This window comes from Oryctolagus cuniculus, chromosome 1 (genome assembly GCF_964237555.1).
Source record: "Oryctolagus cuniculus chromosome 1, mOryCun1.1, whole genome shotgun sequence".
NCBI classification, from domain to species: Eukaryota; Metazoa; Chordata; class Mammalia; order Lagomorpha; family Leporidae; genus Oryctolagus; species Oryctolagus cuniculus.
Window position 1 is genome coordinate 8,663,018 of NC_091432.1, and position 15,120 is coordinate 8,678,137.

Consider the following 15,120-nt stretch of genomic DNA (forward strand, 5'->3'; position numbering starts at 1 on the left):
CACAGAAGAAACTTGGCAAGAGACAGAAGAGGCGTCCAAGTTCATGGCCCATTCAGTAAGTAGTGCCAGGTACCCACCCACATGGGAAACAAATAATAAATAATAATAAACAATCCATATTTCATCTTGAACAAAAATTGATTCCTGTCAAAGAGGGAAGAATTCTTAAGAACAAAGGGGAGGAGCCAGCACTCTGGCATAGCGGGTAAAACCGCTGCCTGCGTGCCAGCACCCCATATAGGCACCAGTTTGAGTCCCAGCTGCTCCACTTCCAATTCAGCTCTCTGCTGTGGCCTGGGAAAGCAGTGGAAGATGTCCCAAGTCCTTGGGCCCCTACACTCCTGTGGGAGACCCATAGGAAGCTCCTGACTCCTGGCTTCAGATTGGCACAGCTCCTGCCGTTGCGGCCAACTGGGGAATGAACCAGTGGATGGAAGATATCTCTATCTTCTCTCTCTCTCTCTCTCTCTCTCTCTCTGTGTGTGTGTGTGTGTAACTCTGACTTTCAAATAAATAAATCTTAAAAACAAAAGAGGGGTGGGGCCAGCGCTGTGGCATAGTGGGTTAAAGCCCTGGCCCAAAGCGCCGGCATCCCATATGGGCACTGGTTCAGGACCTGGCTGCTCTCTGCCATGGCCTGGGAAAGCAGTAGAAGATGGCCCAAGTCCTTGGGCCCCTGCACCCACGTGGGAGACCAGGAAGAAGCTCCTGGCTCCTGCCTTCGGATCGGCACAGCTCCAGCTGTTGCACCCAACTGGTGAGTGAACCACCGGATGGAAGACCTCTCTCTCTCTCTGCCTCTCCTCTCTCTGTGTAACTCTTTCAAATAAATAAATAAATCTTAAAAAAAAAAAAAAAAGAAAAGAAAAGAAAAAGAAAGAAAGAGGGGCAGCACTGTGGCACAGCAGATAAAGCTGCCGCCGCCTGCAGTGCCGCCACACCATACAGGCACCAGCTGCTCCACTTCTGATCCAGCTCTCTGCTATGGTGTGGGAAAGCAGTAGAAGATGATCCAAGTCCTTGCGGCCCTGCACCCATGTGGGAGACCCAGAAGAAGCTCCTGGCTCCTGGTTTCAGATTGGAGCAGCTCCAGCCGTTGCAGCCAATGGGGGAGTAGACAAGCGAATAGAGGACCTCTCTCCCTCTGTGCCTCTCCTTCTCTGTGTGTGTAACTCTGACTTAATAAATCTTTAAGAAAAATAGAAAAAATAAATAAAGGCCCAGCTCTGTGGCGTAGCAGGTAAAGCTGTCGCCTGCAGTGTCGGCATCCCATATGGGAGCCAGTTCAAGTCCCAGCTGCTCCATTTCTGATCCAGCTCTCTGCTATGGTGTGGGAAAGCAGTAGAAGATGGCCCAAGTCCTTGGGCCCCTGCACCTGCGTGGGAGACCCAGAGGAGGATCCTAGCTCCTGGCTTCAGATTGGCTCAGCTCTGGCCTTTGCAACCATTTGGGGAGTGAGCCAGTGGATGAAAGATTTCTCTCTCTCTCTTTCTCTCTGCCTCTACCTCTCTGTAACTCTGCCTTTCAAATAAATAAATAAAAATATTTTTAAAAAATGGTATCAAGAATTCTAACTGGATATCAGATAGAAAGATAAGGACTTCTGTTTGCATTAAAATAGCAAAATCATATGGAAATAACTCCAAAACAGCACCAAGTATACTAAAGTATCCTTGAATGCACCAAAGAACTGGAAAGATAGTAAGGAAAGGCAAAGCAAATCATCCGAGGTTAAACAGAAACCCAGAGAGCAGAAAACCCAAGCATAAGCAAGCACGACACACAATATACAAATATTCATGCATTTTCCTCAACTTCAGAGTCAAGTGTACAAAACAGCAGTGGGGGGTGGGAAGCCAGCCAACACCACTCTACTAGGAGGGAAAAATAAATAGGGAAATTAAGAGTTGAGAGAGAAGAGTTTAAAATGTCTTTATTCATAGCATTTGTGTGTGTACTTGTTTAACTTGTGGACAAAGATTTATAAAGATGCAAAAACTAAAACCTCTTTTACAACCCAGAACTCACTGTTTAGTATGAATTTTGAAACATATAAGAAGGGATATTGTGATAAAAATAAAATAAAAAACAAAATGTCACTACTCAGAAGGAATAGGATCGTTTACTTAGATAAACCAACAAAATCAATAAATAACTAAAACTAATAAGAGAGTTCAGCAAGGATGCTGGATACAAAATTAAATTATCAAAATATCAATAGCAATAACTTAAAAGCAATAATCTAGAAAATGTAGTTTTAAAAATAGGATACTACTTGGGGCTGGCGCTGTGGCGCAGTGGGTTAAAGCCCTAGCCTGAAGTGCCGGCATCCCATATAGGCGCCGGTTCTAGTTCCGGCTGCTCCACTTCTGATCCAGCTCTCTGCTGTGGCCTGGGAAAGCAGTAGAAGATGGCCCAAGTGCTTGGGCCCCTGCACCCATGTGGGAGACCTGGAGGAAGCTCCTGGCTCCTGGCTTCGGATCAGCGCAGCTCCTGGATCCTGTTCTTAGAAGCGGGCTGAGCCCCCTGAGGTCCTCTCTGAGACTTCTGGCTCTAGGAACCGGTGAGAGTGGTTTGGGACACAAACTGGGGCAATGGAGCACAAACACCTGAAAGGATCCCTGGCTCTTCTCCTAAACCCTATTTATTCTTCTCCCACACAGAGACGAGGACTGAGGCAACCAGAGCAACAGACGGTCCCACACCAGGCCTCCTGAGGAGTGGAAAGGCAGAGGTGGAAGGAAGCCCTGCACCCCCCCTGCACAGCCCCACCCAGAGGAGAAAGGGGGGATTGGCGACCAGGGGAGGGCAGGAGGTACCTCTCCTGGCCCTGTGGTCTCACTGAAACAATTCCTCTTGGCCAATCCTCCCCTTGACCCAGACCACTTCATTAAAACCAACTATGCATAGAACTTGAAGTCCTAGCCAGAGCAATCAAGCAAAGAAAGAAAAAAAGGGCATTCAAACTGGAAAGGAGTAAGTCAACTACCCCTGTTTCAAAATGACATGACCTTATACTAGAAAAAATCTGAAGACTCTGCCAGAAAACTCTTAGAACTGATAACTGAATTTACCAAAATTCCAGGGTTCAAGATCAACCTACAAAAACCAGTAGCATTTATAGACAGCAGTAATAAACTATATGAGAAAGAAAGCAATCCCATTTACAGTAGCTTTTTTTTTTTTTTTTTTTTTTGACAGGCAGAGTGGATAGTGAGAGAGAGAGACAGAGAGAAAGGTCTTCCTTTTGCCATTGGTTCACCCTCCAATGGCTGCCACAGCTGGCGCGCTGCGGCTGGCGCACCGCGCTGATCCAAAGCCAGGAGCCAGGAACTTCTCCTGGTCTCCCCTGGAGTGCAGGGCCCAAGCACTTGGGCCATCCTCCACTGCACTCCCTGGCCACTGCAGAGAGCTGGCCTGGAAGAGGGGCAACCGGGAAAGAATCCGGGCGCCCCGACCGGACTAGAACCCGGTGTGCCGGCACCTCTAGGTGGAGGATTAGCCTATTGAGCCGCGGCGCCGGCCTACAGTAGCTATTTAAAAACCAAAATACCTAGAAAGAAATTCAACAAAGGAGATAAAAGAAGTCTACAATGAAAAACTTTAAACTTTGTAAGGAAATTGAATTGGACACTAAAAAATGGAAAGACAGGGGCTAGCATGGCACAGCAGGTTAAGCTCCTGCTTGCCAGACCAGCATCCCATATCAGAGGACCAGTTCAAGTCCTGGCTGCTCTGCTTCCAATCCACCTTCCTGCTAATGTGCCTGGCAAGGCAATGGGAAATGGCCCAAGTACTGGGGTCCCTGCCACCCAACTGGGAGACCTGGATGGTGTTCTTGGCTCCTGAAGTTGGCCTGGCCCAGACCTGGATGTTATGGCCATTAGGGAAGTGAACCAGTAGATGGAAACAAGGGAAGATCAATATCTCTCTTTCTCTCTCTCTCTCTCTCTCTCTCTCTCTCGCCATCACCTACTTTGTTCTGCCTATTTGAATAAATACTTTTTTTAATGGACACATGCCATTGTGCCATGTTCATGGATTAGAATTAATATTGCTTAAAATTTCCATACTACTCAAAACAATCTACAGATTCAATGAAATCCCTATCAAAATACCAATGACTTTCTTCACAGAAATAGAAAAAGCATTCCTAAAATTTCCATGGAACTACAAAAGACCTCAAATAACTAAAGCAATCATCAGCAAAAAGACTAATGCTGGAGACATCACAATACCTGACTTCTAAACATACTACAAAGCTGTAGTAACCAAAATATCATGATTCTGGCATAAAACCAGATACACAGAACCATAGAACAGAATAGAGAATTCAGAAATAAATCCATATATCAATTTTTGACAAACACTAAGAACATACATTGGAGAAAGGCAGTCTCTTCAATAAATGGTGCTGAACAGATTCTTCAAGAAGTACAACTGTGTATCCATATAGAGAAGAGTAAAACTACACCTCTATCCCTCATGATATACAAAACCAAATACTTAAATGTAAGACTTGAAACTATGAAAGTAGTGGAGGCCGGCGCCACGGCTCACTAGGCTAATCCTCCGCCTTGCGGCGCCGGCACACCAGGTTCTAGTCCTGGTCGGGGCGCCGGATTCTGTCCCGGTTGCCCCTCTTCCAGGCCAGCTCTCTGCTGTGGCCAGGGAGTGCAGTGGAGGATGGCCCAAGTGCTTGGGCCCTGCACCCCATGGGAGACCAGGAGAAGCACCTGGCTCCTGCCTTCAGATCAGCGCAGTGCACCGGCCATGGCGGCCATTGGAGGGTGAACCAACTGCAAAGGAAGACCTTTCTCTCTGTCTCTCTCTCTCACTGTCCACTCTGCCTGTCAAAAAAAAAAAAAGAAAGAAAGTAGTGGGAAAAAACATAGGAAAACCCCCCAGGACATTAGTCTGGGCAAAGGTTTTCTTTGTATAAACACCAAAAAATACAGAAAACAAAAGCAAACATTGACAAATGGAACCACATCAAATTAAAAAGCTTCTGCATAACAAAGGAAACCATTAGCAGAGTGAAGAGACAACCTACAAATCAGAGAAATTAAAGATTTATTTTTTACTTGAAAGGCAGTTATAGAGAGAGAAGAGACAGAGAGAGAGAGATATCTACCATCTGCTTGTTCACTTTCCAAATTGCCTCAACAGCCCAGGTGGGCCAGACCAGAGCCAAGAGCCAGGAGCTTCATCCAGGTCTCCTATGTGAGTAGGGGGGCCCAAGCACTTGGGGCATCCTCCGCTGCTTTCCCAAGTGCATTAGCAGGAAGCTGGATCAGAAGTAGAGCAGCCGAGACAGGAACTGGCACCCATATGGGATGTTGGCATCACGGGTGGCAGCTTAACCTGCTATGCCAGCCCCAACAAGATATTTTTAAACTACTCATCTGACAAAGGATTAATATGCATACTATATAAGGAACTCAAACAACTCAGCAGCAAATGATATAAATAGATGTTTCTCAACAGAAAAACACAGAAATGGCCAACAAGTATATGAAAAGCCGCCTAACATCACTAGGCATCAGGAAAATGGAAATCGGGAAAACCACAATGAGATATCTTCTCACCTCAGTTAGAATGGCTATTACCAAAAAGACAAAAACTGAATGCTGATAGGAATGCAGAGAAAGAGGAATCCCACATACATTCCAACACAATTCACAACTGTCACAATATGGAATCTACCTAGGTGTCCATCGACTGATGGATGGATGAAGAAACATGACATATACACATGATGAAATAAGAGTCAGCATGTACAGCTTCTCCCATTTTGGCCCTATTGGTTCACACACAGTGACCACTCCACATTACCCAACACTCAGTTCAAAAGGTCATGCAGTGATAATCTGTGTAGAAAATCCAATGAGGGGGCCAGCGCCGTGGCATAGCGGGTAAAGCCACTGCCTACAGTGCCTGCATCCCATCTGGGCACTGATTCAAGTTCCAGCTACTCCACTTCTGATCCAGCTCTCTGTTATAGCCTGGGAAAGCAGTAGAAGATGGCCCAAGTCCTTGGGCCCCTGCACCCATGTCAGAGACCCGGAAGAAGCTCCTGGCTGCTGGCTTTGGATCGACCCAGCTCCACGTTCTAGCACGGCATGTTCCAGAACTGTAAGGCCAGCGAGGCTGGTGTAGAGTAGTAGACACGAGGGTAGGCAGTGAGGCCAAGGAGGAAGCAGAGGCTGCTTTTCAGTGCCCTTGAGGTCCTTATGAGGGCTCAAGCTTTATGCAGAAATTTGGGAAGTCTTCAGCACACCACACAGGGGAGGGACATGACCTACATCAAAAGGCATCTTCCGAATGCTGCAGTGAGAACAGACCGTACCTGCGTCTGAGCAGAAGCAAGGAGGCAAGAGTCAGACTTCTGGCTCAATAGTTAAGTTGCCCACTTGGGATGCCTGTATCCCATATTGGACCTCAACTCCACTTCTGATTCCAGTTCCTGCTGAAGAGCATCCTGGGAGGCAGCCAGTGATGGCTCAAGTACCTGAACTGCTGCCACTCACGTGGGAATCCTGGCCCCAGCCTGACCCAACCCTGGGTGTCGCAGGCATCTGGGAGTGAATTAGCAGATGAAGATCTGTCTCTGCCTCGTCTCTGTCTCATCTCTGTCTCTCTATATCTCTTTCAAATAAAATTAAAAAAAAAAAAAAAGCAGCAGCAGCAGCAAGGAGGCAAGTGTGGAGGCAGTAATCCAGGTGAAAGATGACACTGGCCAAGATCATAGTGGCTGGCTTCTGCATATATTTTAGGAAGATAGAGGGGTGGGTGTTGTGGCACAGTGGGTTAAGTTCCCACCTGGGATGCCCGCATCCCATACAGAAGAGCCAGAGATGGAGTCCTACCTCCACTTCCAACCCAGCTTCCTGCTAATGTGCCCAAGAAGGCAGCAGAAGATGGCCCAAGTTCTTGGGTGCTCAGGACCCATGTGGGAGATCTGATTGGAGTCTGGGGTTCCTGGCTTCCGCTTGGCCTGGCTCCAGCTGTTACAATCATTTATGAACCAGTAGATGGAAGATAACTCTCCCTCTCTCTCCCTGCCCCCGTCCCCGTCACTCTGCCTGCCTTTCAATTGCATAAGTAAAACTATTTTAGAAAAGGAAGAAACAAAACGCTTTGGGAAATGAGAGAAGAGAAAATCAAGTCAAAGGGGTCGCCAAGGTTTTGGCCTGAGCTGCTAGAAGAACAGGATTGCTATCTACTGAGACGAACAAGGTTGCAGATAGAGCAAGTCTGGGGCTTGGGATGAGTCACTTCTCAGATGATTCTGGACGTCCACACGGAGCTGGCAGGCTGCAGTACCGACAGTGACGGCAATCAGCAAGGCTGCAGCCACAGAGCTCAGGCCGAACCGGGCACTCTTGCAGAACTTCACGCGTCTGAACTCACTGAGTCTCACAACAGCCCTGTGAGGTAACTAGCACCCCATTTTGCAGACGAGGAATTACTGGACCTGGGAGTCCGGTGTTCAGAAGAAAGCCTGTGCTGGAGACGTATGTTTAGGAGTGATCCGTGGGCGGGTGGCCTACGTTCACGGGGGGAGTGGGTGTGAGGGTCCAAAGATGGGGCCCAGACACCGCAAAGTTTAGAGAGTGAGAAAATGGGGAGCAGCAGCAAAGGAGAATGAGAACAACAGCCAAGAGCGGGCGTCCCCAGAAGCTAAGAACAGGAAGTGATCTCCAGAAGGAGGAAACCACAGGGGAGATCACAATTCAAGGAGACAGCTTTGGGTTGGACAGCCATCGGCCACGGACAAGTCACAGGGCCTCAGCTTCCCCATCTATAAAGTGCTTGGGTGGAGATTCCCCAGCTCGGACACCCTGTGGCTGGCCCTTAATCCACAGCCGCAATCCAGGACAATCTGCTCTGGCCAGGCTGACCACCCTCATCCCCCTCCCCCATCCTCCTCTATCCCTGCCCCTCCCGGCAGCCCCCACCTTCTACCACATACCTCACAGGAATGTTCTGGTTATAATCTGCATTTTTGCCTCCCAGGGGTTCCCTAGCCTTGGGCCAGGTTGGGGTGGAGGGTGCAGTGTTACTGTAAATACTTGTCCTTACCCCCTGGGGTTCACCCCTCACCCTGCCAGTCTGCTCTCCTCTATCCCAGGTCCCTGGCTCAGGCCCAGAAACCAAGTAGGTTACAGCTGCAGCTACAAAGCGGAAAGGGGCTGCCTATTAACCCTCAAGGAGCCAGAACCCCAGAAACTGCTTTGGAGAAGAAGGCTGGGAGGGATTGGAGCTCTGGGTTAAGATATAGGAGTCGGGGGCTGGCGCCGCGGCTCACTAGGCTAATCCTCCGCCTTGCGACGCCAGCACACCAGGTTCTAGTCCCGGTCGGGGCACCGGATTCTGTCCCGGTTGCCCCTCTTCCAGGCCAGCTCTCTGCTGTGGCCTGGGAAGGCAGTGGAGGATGGCCCAAGTCCTTGGGCCCTGCACCCCATGGGAGACCAGGAGAAGTACCTGGCTCCTGCCATTGGATCAGCACGATGCGCCGGCCGCGGCGGCCATTGGAGGGTGAACCAACGGCAAAGGAAGACCTTTCTCTCTGTCTCTCTCTCTCACTGTCCACTCTGCCTGTCAAAAAATAAAAAATAAAAAGATATAGGAGTCAGGACATGGGAGCCAAGAGGCTTGGCTGGTGCTCTGGTGTGGAGGGCTGACGAGTAAGGTCGGCTCACTGGGCACCAGGGCTGGGGGCTTCACAATGACCCCTGCCAGGAGAGCCAAGTCACGGCCTCAGAGGTCCTCTGGGAACCAGAAAGGATCAGGAAAGGGGTAGCCAGACCAAAGTTTGAGCCTTGCAAGGGGGCTGAGCCAAGGAGTTCACAGGAAGCCAGGTACAAGGAAGGGCGCCCTAACGAATGTAGAGTAGGGGACCCGGGAGTCCACAGTGTCCGGGAAGGCTGGGGCCAGACAAAGGCGGAGCTGGAGAATAAACCAGTCCAGTGTGACCCAAGCATGCTCCTCGGATGCAGGCTTGCCACAGAAAAGCTGTGATAGAGTGCTTGGTCTAGTGGTTAAGATGCCCACATTCCTTACCAGAGCACCTGAGTTCAAGTCCCAGCTCGTCTCCTGATTCCAGCTCCCCACTACTGAGAACGCTGGGAGACAGCAGGTGATATTGAACCCCTACCACCCACACGGGGGACCCAGACTGAGTTGCCAATTGCCTGACTCCCAACTTTTGGCCTCCCCTAGCCCGGCCATTGCAGGCATTTGGGAAATGAAACAACAAATGGGAGCTCTGTGTGTGTGTGCCTCTCTCTCTCTCTCCCCCTGCCTCTCAAATAATTTTTTAAAATAAAATATAGGAGGGGCCAGCACTGTGGCATAGTGAGTGAAGTCGCTGCCTGCAGTGCCAGCATCCCATATGGGCACCAGTTCTAGTTGGCTGCTCCACTTCTGATTCAGCTCTCTGCTATGACCTGGGAAAGTAGTAGAAGGTGGCCCAAGTCCTTGGGCCCCTGTACCCACGTGGGAGACCCAGAGGAGGCTCCTGGCTCCCAGCTTCAGATCGGTGCAGCTCTGACCATTGCAGCCATCTGGGGAGTGAACCAGAGGATGGAAGACTTCTCTTTTGCTCTCTCTCTCTGCCTCTCTGTAAATCTGCCTTTCAAATAAATAAATAAACCTTTAAAAAATTAAATACAGGAAAACCTTTGATAGGTTCCTGCAGGAGATAAAGCCTAATTAATTTCTCATTTTATCATAAAGACCTTTTTTTCTGACAACTAACACATGCTAACATCAACTTTGAGGACACTGAACTAGCCTGACCCCCTGCCGTAAAGCTCAGAGAAGGGAAGTGATCATTCAGGACACACAGGACTGAGCCTCAACTTCAAAGCACTGTCGGGGCTGAGAGTCCCTTTTTTGTCACCTAGTCCATCTCTGCTCCATTCATAAATAGGCAGAGAGGCTGGGAGAGAGGCCATGACTGCTCTTCCATGGGGTTCTAGAAGGAGCCCCGACCTGACTCAGCCTGGTGCCCTGACATGCCACACAACCTCTAGAACCAGATCACCCTCCCTTCCAGGCCTGCACCCTCCCCACTGGGGCCGGCTTCCACTGACTGCCCCTCCACCTTTCATCACCATTTTTTTTTTTCCTGTTCCCAGGAAACTTATGGGCTCTGTTGTGCCTGGTTCATTTTCCAAGATCCTCTTGTCTTTTCCACTAGTTCATAAGCTCATGGGTTCGTGCTCTTCTTTAGTTATTTAATAAGGGGGTTGAGGGGAAAGCAAGAACAGCCCTCATCCACAAGTTCACTACTCAAGTGCCTGCAATGTCCGGGTCTGGGCCAGGGCTGAAGCTGGGAGCCAGAACTTAACCCAGGTCTCCTATACGGTGGCAGGAACCCAACTGCCTCAGCCAGCACCACTGCCCCCTTAGAGTCAGCACTGGCAGGAAGATGGGGTCAGGAGCCAGAGGTGAGAATGAAACCCAGCTACTCCGACCTGCAATGTACTCATCTTAAACACTAGGCCAAGTGCCTGCTCCAGCCCCATGGGCCTGGACTCTGGTTTCTCCTGGTTCCTTTCCAGCATTGAGCACAGTGCTGGCTGTAGAATCCAGACTGCTCCTTTAGAATGGGGCTTCGCTACCAATCTCGAGGAAGTGGGACACGCTAGGGGTTGCACGAGTGGCTTTTAAGCCAGTGAAACTCTGGAAGCCTATCGGCTGAACAAAGGGTCCCCCTGAGATAGGCTAGAGCCAGGACCAGGCTCTTACTCCAGCACTCCCTCACCCCAGGCAGTTTGCAGAAACACCCATAGGCTGGTGTGGCGAGAACGCTGAAGAGCAGGCTGGGCGTGTGCCCAAGACAGCACTTGTTCACGCACCTGGGAGAAATCACAGACATGCTTACCCCAGAAGGGCAGAGGCTCAGAGCCCAGGCAGGGCTGGCTCCAGCATCCAAACCCAGGCAGACCCAGACTCCTCCCTGCCTGTCTGCCTGCATGGCCACCGTGTCCTGTTGGCAGGTCACCCTTTAGGAAAGGCTTCTCGGACAAGGCATGAGGCCGAGTCAGACCCAGTGCCGTGGCCTTTTCTAGAAGGGGGAAGTGGGGCGAGAAGCACAGGGAAGGTTGGTCCCCCAACCCTGGGGCCAGGTCTACATGCTCCCTATCCCCAGTGGCTGGGCACAGCCTCCTCTGCCTCCTCGGGGGCTCCAGCTTCTTGCAAACCCCCAAGAGCTGCAGGGAGCAGCAGCCCTCAGCGCCAGGCCCCTCTCCCTCCCAGCCTCCATCTGCGGAGCTGCAGCTCAGGCCCTAACTCGATTGTGCACAGTTAATCACAGCGTGTGCCGGCGGGCAAAGTAAACAGGCAGCCTCCAAGGCTCTCTCAACCTCATCAATCCTTGCCCTGGTCAGGCCGCCATCAGCACCGGGGCTGGCAGGAGGCGCCAAAGGGGCGGGCAAGGGGGGCCAAGGGGCCAGGGTAAGGTAGAACCCTAGCAAAGAGAGGCTGATTGCCCCCATGGTGGAGAGTGGGGAGAGGAAGGAGAGGCCTGTGGACACACTGACATCTGGGGGACCATGAGGATTGGCACAGAAGCAATGGTGAGGAGTCAGCTCCAACACCTACTGCCGGTGTGACCTTGAACAGGCTCGTGAACCTCGGCCTCAGTTTCTTCATCTATAAAATGGGTGCAATGGTGCTATCTGCCTCACTAGCTTATTACAGAAATTAGATGAGTGAAAGCAATGTAAAACTGTAAGAACAAGACCACACATAGCTGGTGCTGTGCAGGTGTTTGCTGAACAATGAGACCGCAGGAAGAAGAACTAGGCCATCAGCTCATCAGTTTCCCAGGATAACCCCTCCCTCCACCAGAGGGCCAAGAAAGTTCTCGGCTATTGGGCTCCAAAAACTACACACTGGGAAGTGGTCAAGAGTGTGGCCTGGGCTAACCTAAGGTCTGGGAGCCTCGGTGTTCCCGCGGTAGAGAGTGCAGCCGCTGTGAGATGGAAGAGAAGATGCACGTAGGAGGTTAGGGAGGCGGAAGCCGACAGGGAGCGCTCTACAGCCAATCCGTGCTGCCTTCTAAGCACCACACCTCGGCCACCAGCCCCCAGACGAGGGCCAGCATTCCAAGGCCATGAAGGAGGGTCTAAGGGCTTTGAGTCCTCTCCCTGCGAAGGCAAATGGGCACGTGGCACCAGACACACTGAAGCTCCAGGGACCCGCACCGCTGGATCGGAGCTAGGGTGCGCGGTGGGAGGCCCGGAGGGCTATGGGCACAGGGCAGGCACTGAGGTCGAGCGCCACTGGTCACCCATGATCAAGGGTCGCCGCGAGGGTCAAAAATCCCTTCCCTCTCCCCGCCGCCCGCCTTCGTACTTGCGGCTCCTGCGCGGGGAAGAGGTGGGTAGGACAGGACGGAAGTGCGGCTCCGCCTCTCCTTCCTGCTCCTGGGCTTCGCGCTTTGGTCACCGCCTTGGTGGGGACTAGAGAACAGGACGTCCGTGGGCCTGGGTGGGAGGGGTGCAAGGGAAGGAAGCCAACTTTGTCGGGTCTCGGGCAGGGAGCCACAAAATCGGCCTGCCTCACCCGAACCCGCCGCGCAGGGCCAGGGCGCCGCTTTGGGGATCGCGCACTCAGATACGGTTTTGACCCTAAATCCCCGCCCCCAAACTCCGCGGGACTCCTCTCCCGCAGTTTCATTTGGGCCGGCGCGCGTCTTCCCAGCCACGCAAAACTTGGGCATCCAGTGTCCACTGACCAAAAGAAGCCACTGATCAGGGTCAACGCCACTGATCGGATTTTTCAAGCTGCCCTAGGCCGTAGGTATTTGAGCGGCAGACTCGGCCCCCGTAGCGCGCGGTGGGGGAAGTGCCTCCCTCCAGGGCCACCCGGGGCGTGCGGCCAAATGCAAGGCAGCGAGGTCCTGTCCTCATAGAGGAGTTTGAGGGCTCCCAGATCTCATTACCCCTGGCCCGACCCAGGACTGGCCCAGCTGTCACGACCAGGTAGCCGTGCGCCCAGCTCCCAGACCGCACAGGGCCGCCCCAAACCCATCCTTGGAGATCTGACCGCGATGCTTTGCGGGGAAGATCGGACCTGCTATCTGGCCTTCACCTGCCCCGGGGTGCCCAACTCAGAGTCCGGCCCGGGGAAATGAAGTCTTGGGTACTTGGAAGGGAACTGTGCCTTTGGCTTCGGAACCAGACTTCTTCGACTTCCTTCTCAAGAGTGTGCCTTTCAGTTTTGGTCTGAAAAAAGAAAAAGAAAAAAGAAAAAAGAAATCCATGTATATGAGGGGCTCTTCAAAAAGTTAGTGGAGGAGCCGGTGCTGTGGCATAGTGGTCGAAGCCTCCACCTGCTGTGCTAACATCCCATATGGCCACCAATTTGAGTCCTGGATGCTCCACTTCTGATCCAGCTCTCTGCTTATGGCCTGACAAAGCAACGGAAGATGGCCCAAATGCTTGGGCCCCTGCACCTGCATGGGAGACCCAGAAGAAGCTCCTGGTTCCTGGCTTCAAATCGGCTCAGCTGCTGCCGTTACAGCCATTTTGGGGGAGAACCAGCAGACAGAAGACCTCTCTGTCTCTCCCTCTCTCTGTCTGTAGCTCTACCTCTCAAATAAATAAATGAAAATATTTCAAAAAAAAAAAAAAGTGTGCCTTTGCTACTGTCCCCCTCCAACCCAGGGCCCTCCACAGGGGAGGACAGCAGCCCCCACCTGGGATTTTAGTTCCTCCTCCAAGAGAGGAGACACATGCTAACAGTGGCACTGTTGGGGGTGCAGAACTCAACCCAGGTCTCCCACATGGGTGGCAGGGACCCGGTTACCTGAGTCTTTGCTGCTGCCTCCCAGGGTGTGCATTAGCAGAGAGCTGGAGTCAGGAGTGGAGTCGATACTCCAGAACCGTTGGAAACAAGGATCCAATGCCTGCACCTGCAGTAGTTTCTACTTTGAAATCTGAGACTCAGACTCTCTTGGAGTCCCGGGGAAGGAGAATGAGGCTGGAGGCCTCAGGCAAAGGAGGTTGGGGAGGGGGCCTCCCACACTGCACAGGGAAGTTGCCTCCAGGTCGGGGATTCCCTTCCCTCTGGGAGGACTCTGAGGCCCAATCAGCTCAGCCTCGTAGACCTGGGAGGGCCAGGACACATCTCCCGGTGGAACCTGTGATCACTGGTTTTCAGTCCCTGACATGCTGGGAACCAGAGAGTGAAGGTTTAAATTGCACACAAAGCCTGCTCGCTGCAGACCCCCTTCACTTCCCAGCTTCTGTCCAGACCCCTGCAGGCTTTTTAAAGACGCTGTCCCAGGGCCTGTGTCTCAGGCAGCGGTTAAGACACCACTTCGGCCTGCATCCCGAATTGGAGTGCTCAGCTCTGCCTCCTGTTAATCTGCACCCAGAGAGACAACAAGTGATGGTCCAACCACTGGGGTGTCTGCCACCCAAGTTGGGGGACCCCACTGGAATTCTGGGCTCCTGGCTTCAGCTTGGTCTGGTCCCCATTGTGGACATTTGGGAATGAACCAGTGGATACAAATCTGTTTCTCTCTCTTTCTGATAAATAAGTTTTTTTTTTTAAATAAATAAAACAATTTTAATGTCCCACAGGCCCCTGCCATACCGTACGGTGTCCCCAGCTCCAGGATGGCTGCAGGGACGCTGCCGGCACCCTCCACCAAGCCCCAGGGATGGGTGCCTCTTTGCAAATCTACTCACCTGTAAAATGGGAATAAATAACAGAGCTTCCTTCACAGAGCTGTGAGAAGCAAGGGAATTAATGAACGTGGAGCGCTTAGCGGCTCCTGGCAGTAGTGAGTGAGCGATAGTTGTTATAAATAACGACGATGGGGCTCACAGTTAGCAGGCCCCGCAGGTGACACGGTTGCCTGCGCACTCCCACCTCGCAAACAGCCCTGTCGAGCTAGGGAGCTGTCTCTACTCCCCGAGCCCTTGAAGCACACCTGAGACCTAGTGGGGTTCTGACTCGTGCTGGGCGGCTCAGCTGGGAAAAGGCGGAGCTGGATTCGCACCAGGGCAGCCTCTCTCCTCCTCCACATGAGGGGGCTGAGACCCGGGCCGAACCCCGCAAGCACAGTCTCGAGTTCCGGTGGTGGTGGCCGAGCCC

At 51.9% G+C, this 15,120-nt stretch overlaps 1 non-coding gene across 1 annotated transcript; it reads left to right on the plus strand.

Moving 5' to 3' along the window:
* Positions 1 to 1,941: 1,941 nt before the first annotated feature.
* LOC127487488 (small nucleolar RNA SNORA40) lies at positions 1,942 to 2,067 on the plus strand. The gene has a single exon (XR_007914333.2). It is a non-coding gene; the product is annotated as a small nucleolar RNA SNORA40 (small nucleolar RNA).
* The last annotated feature ends 13,053 nt before the right edge of the window (positions 2,068 to 15,120 follow it).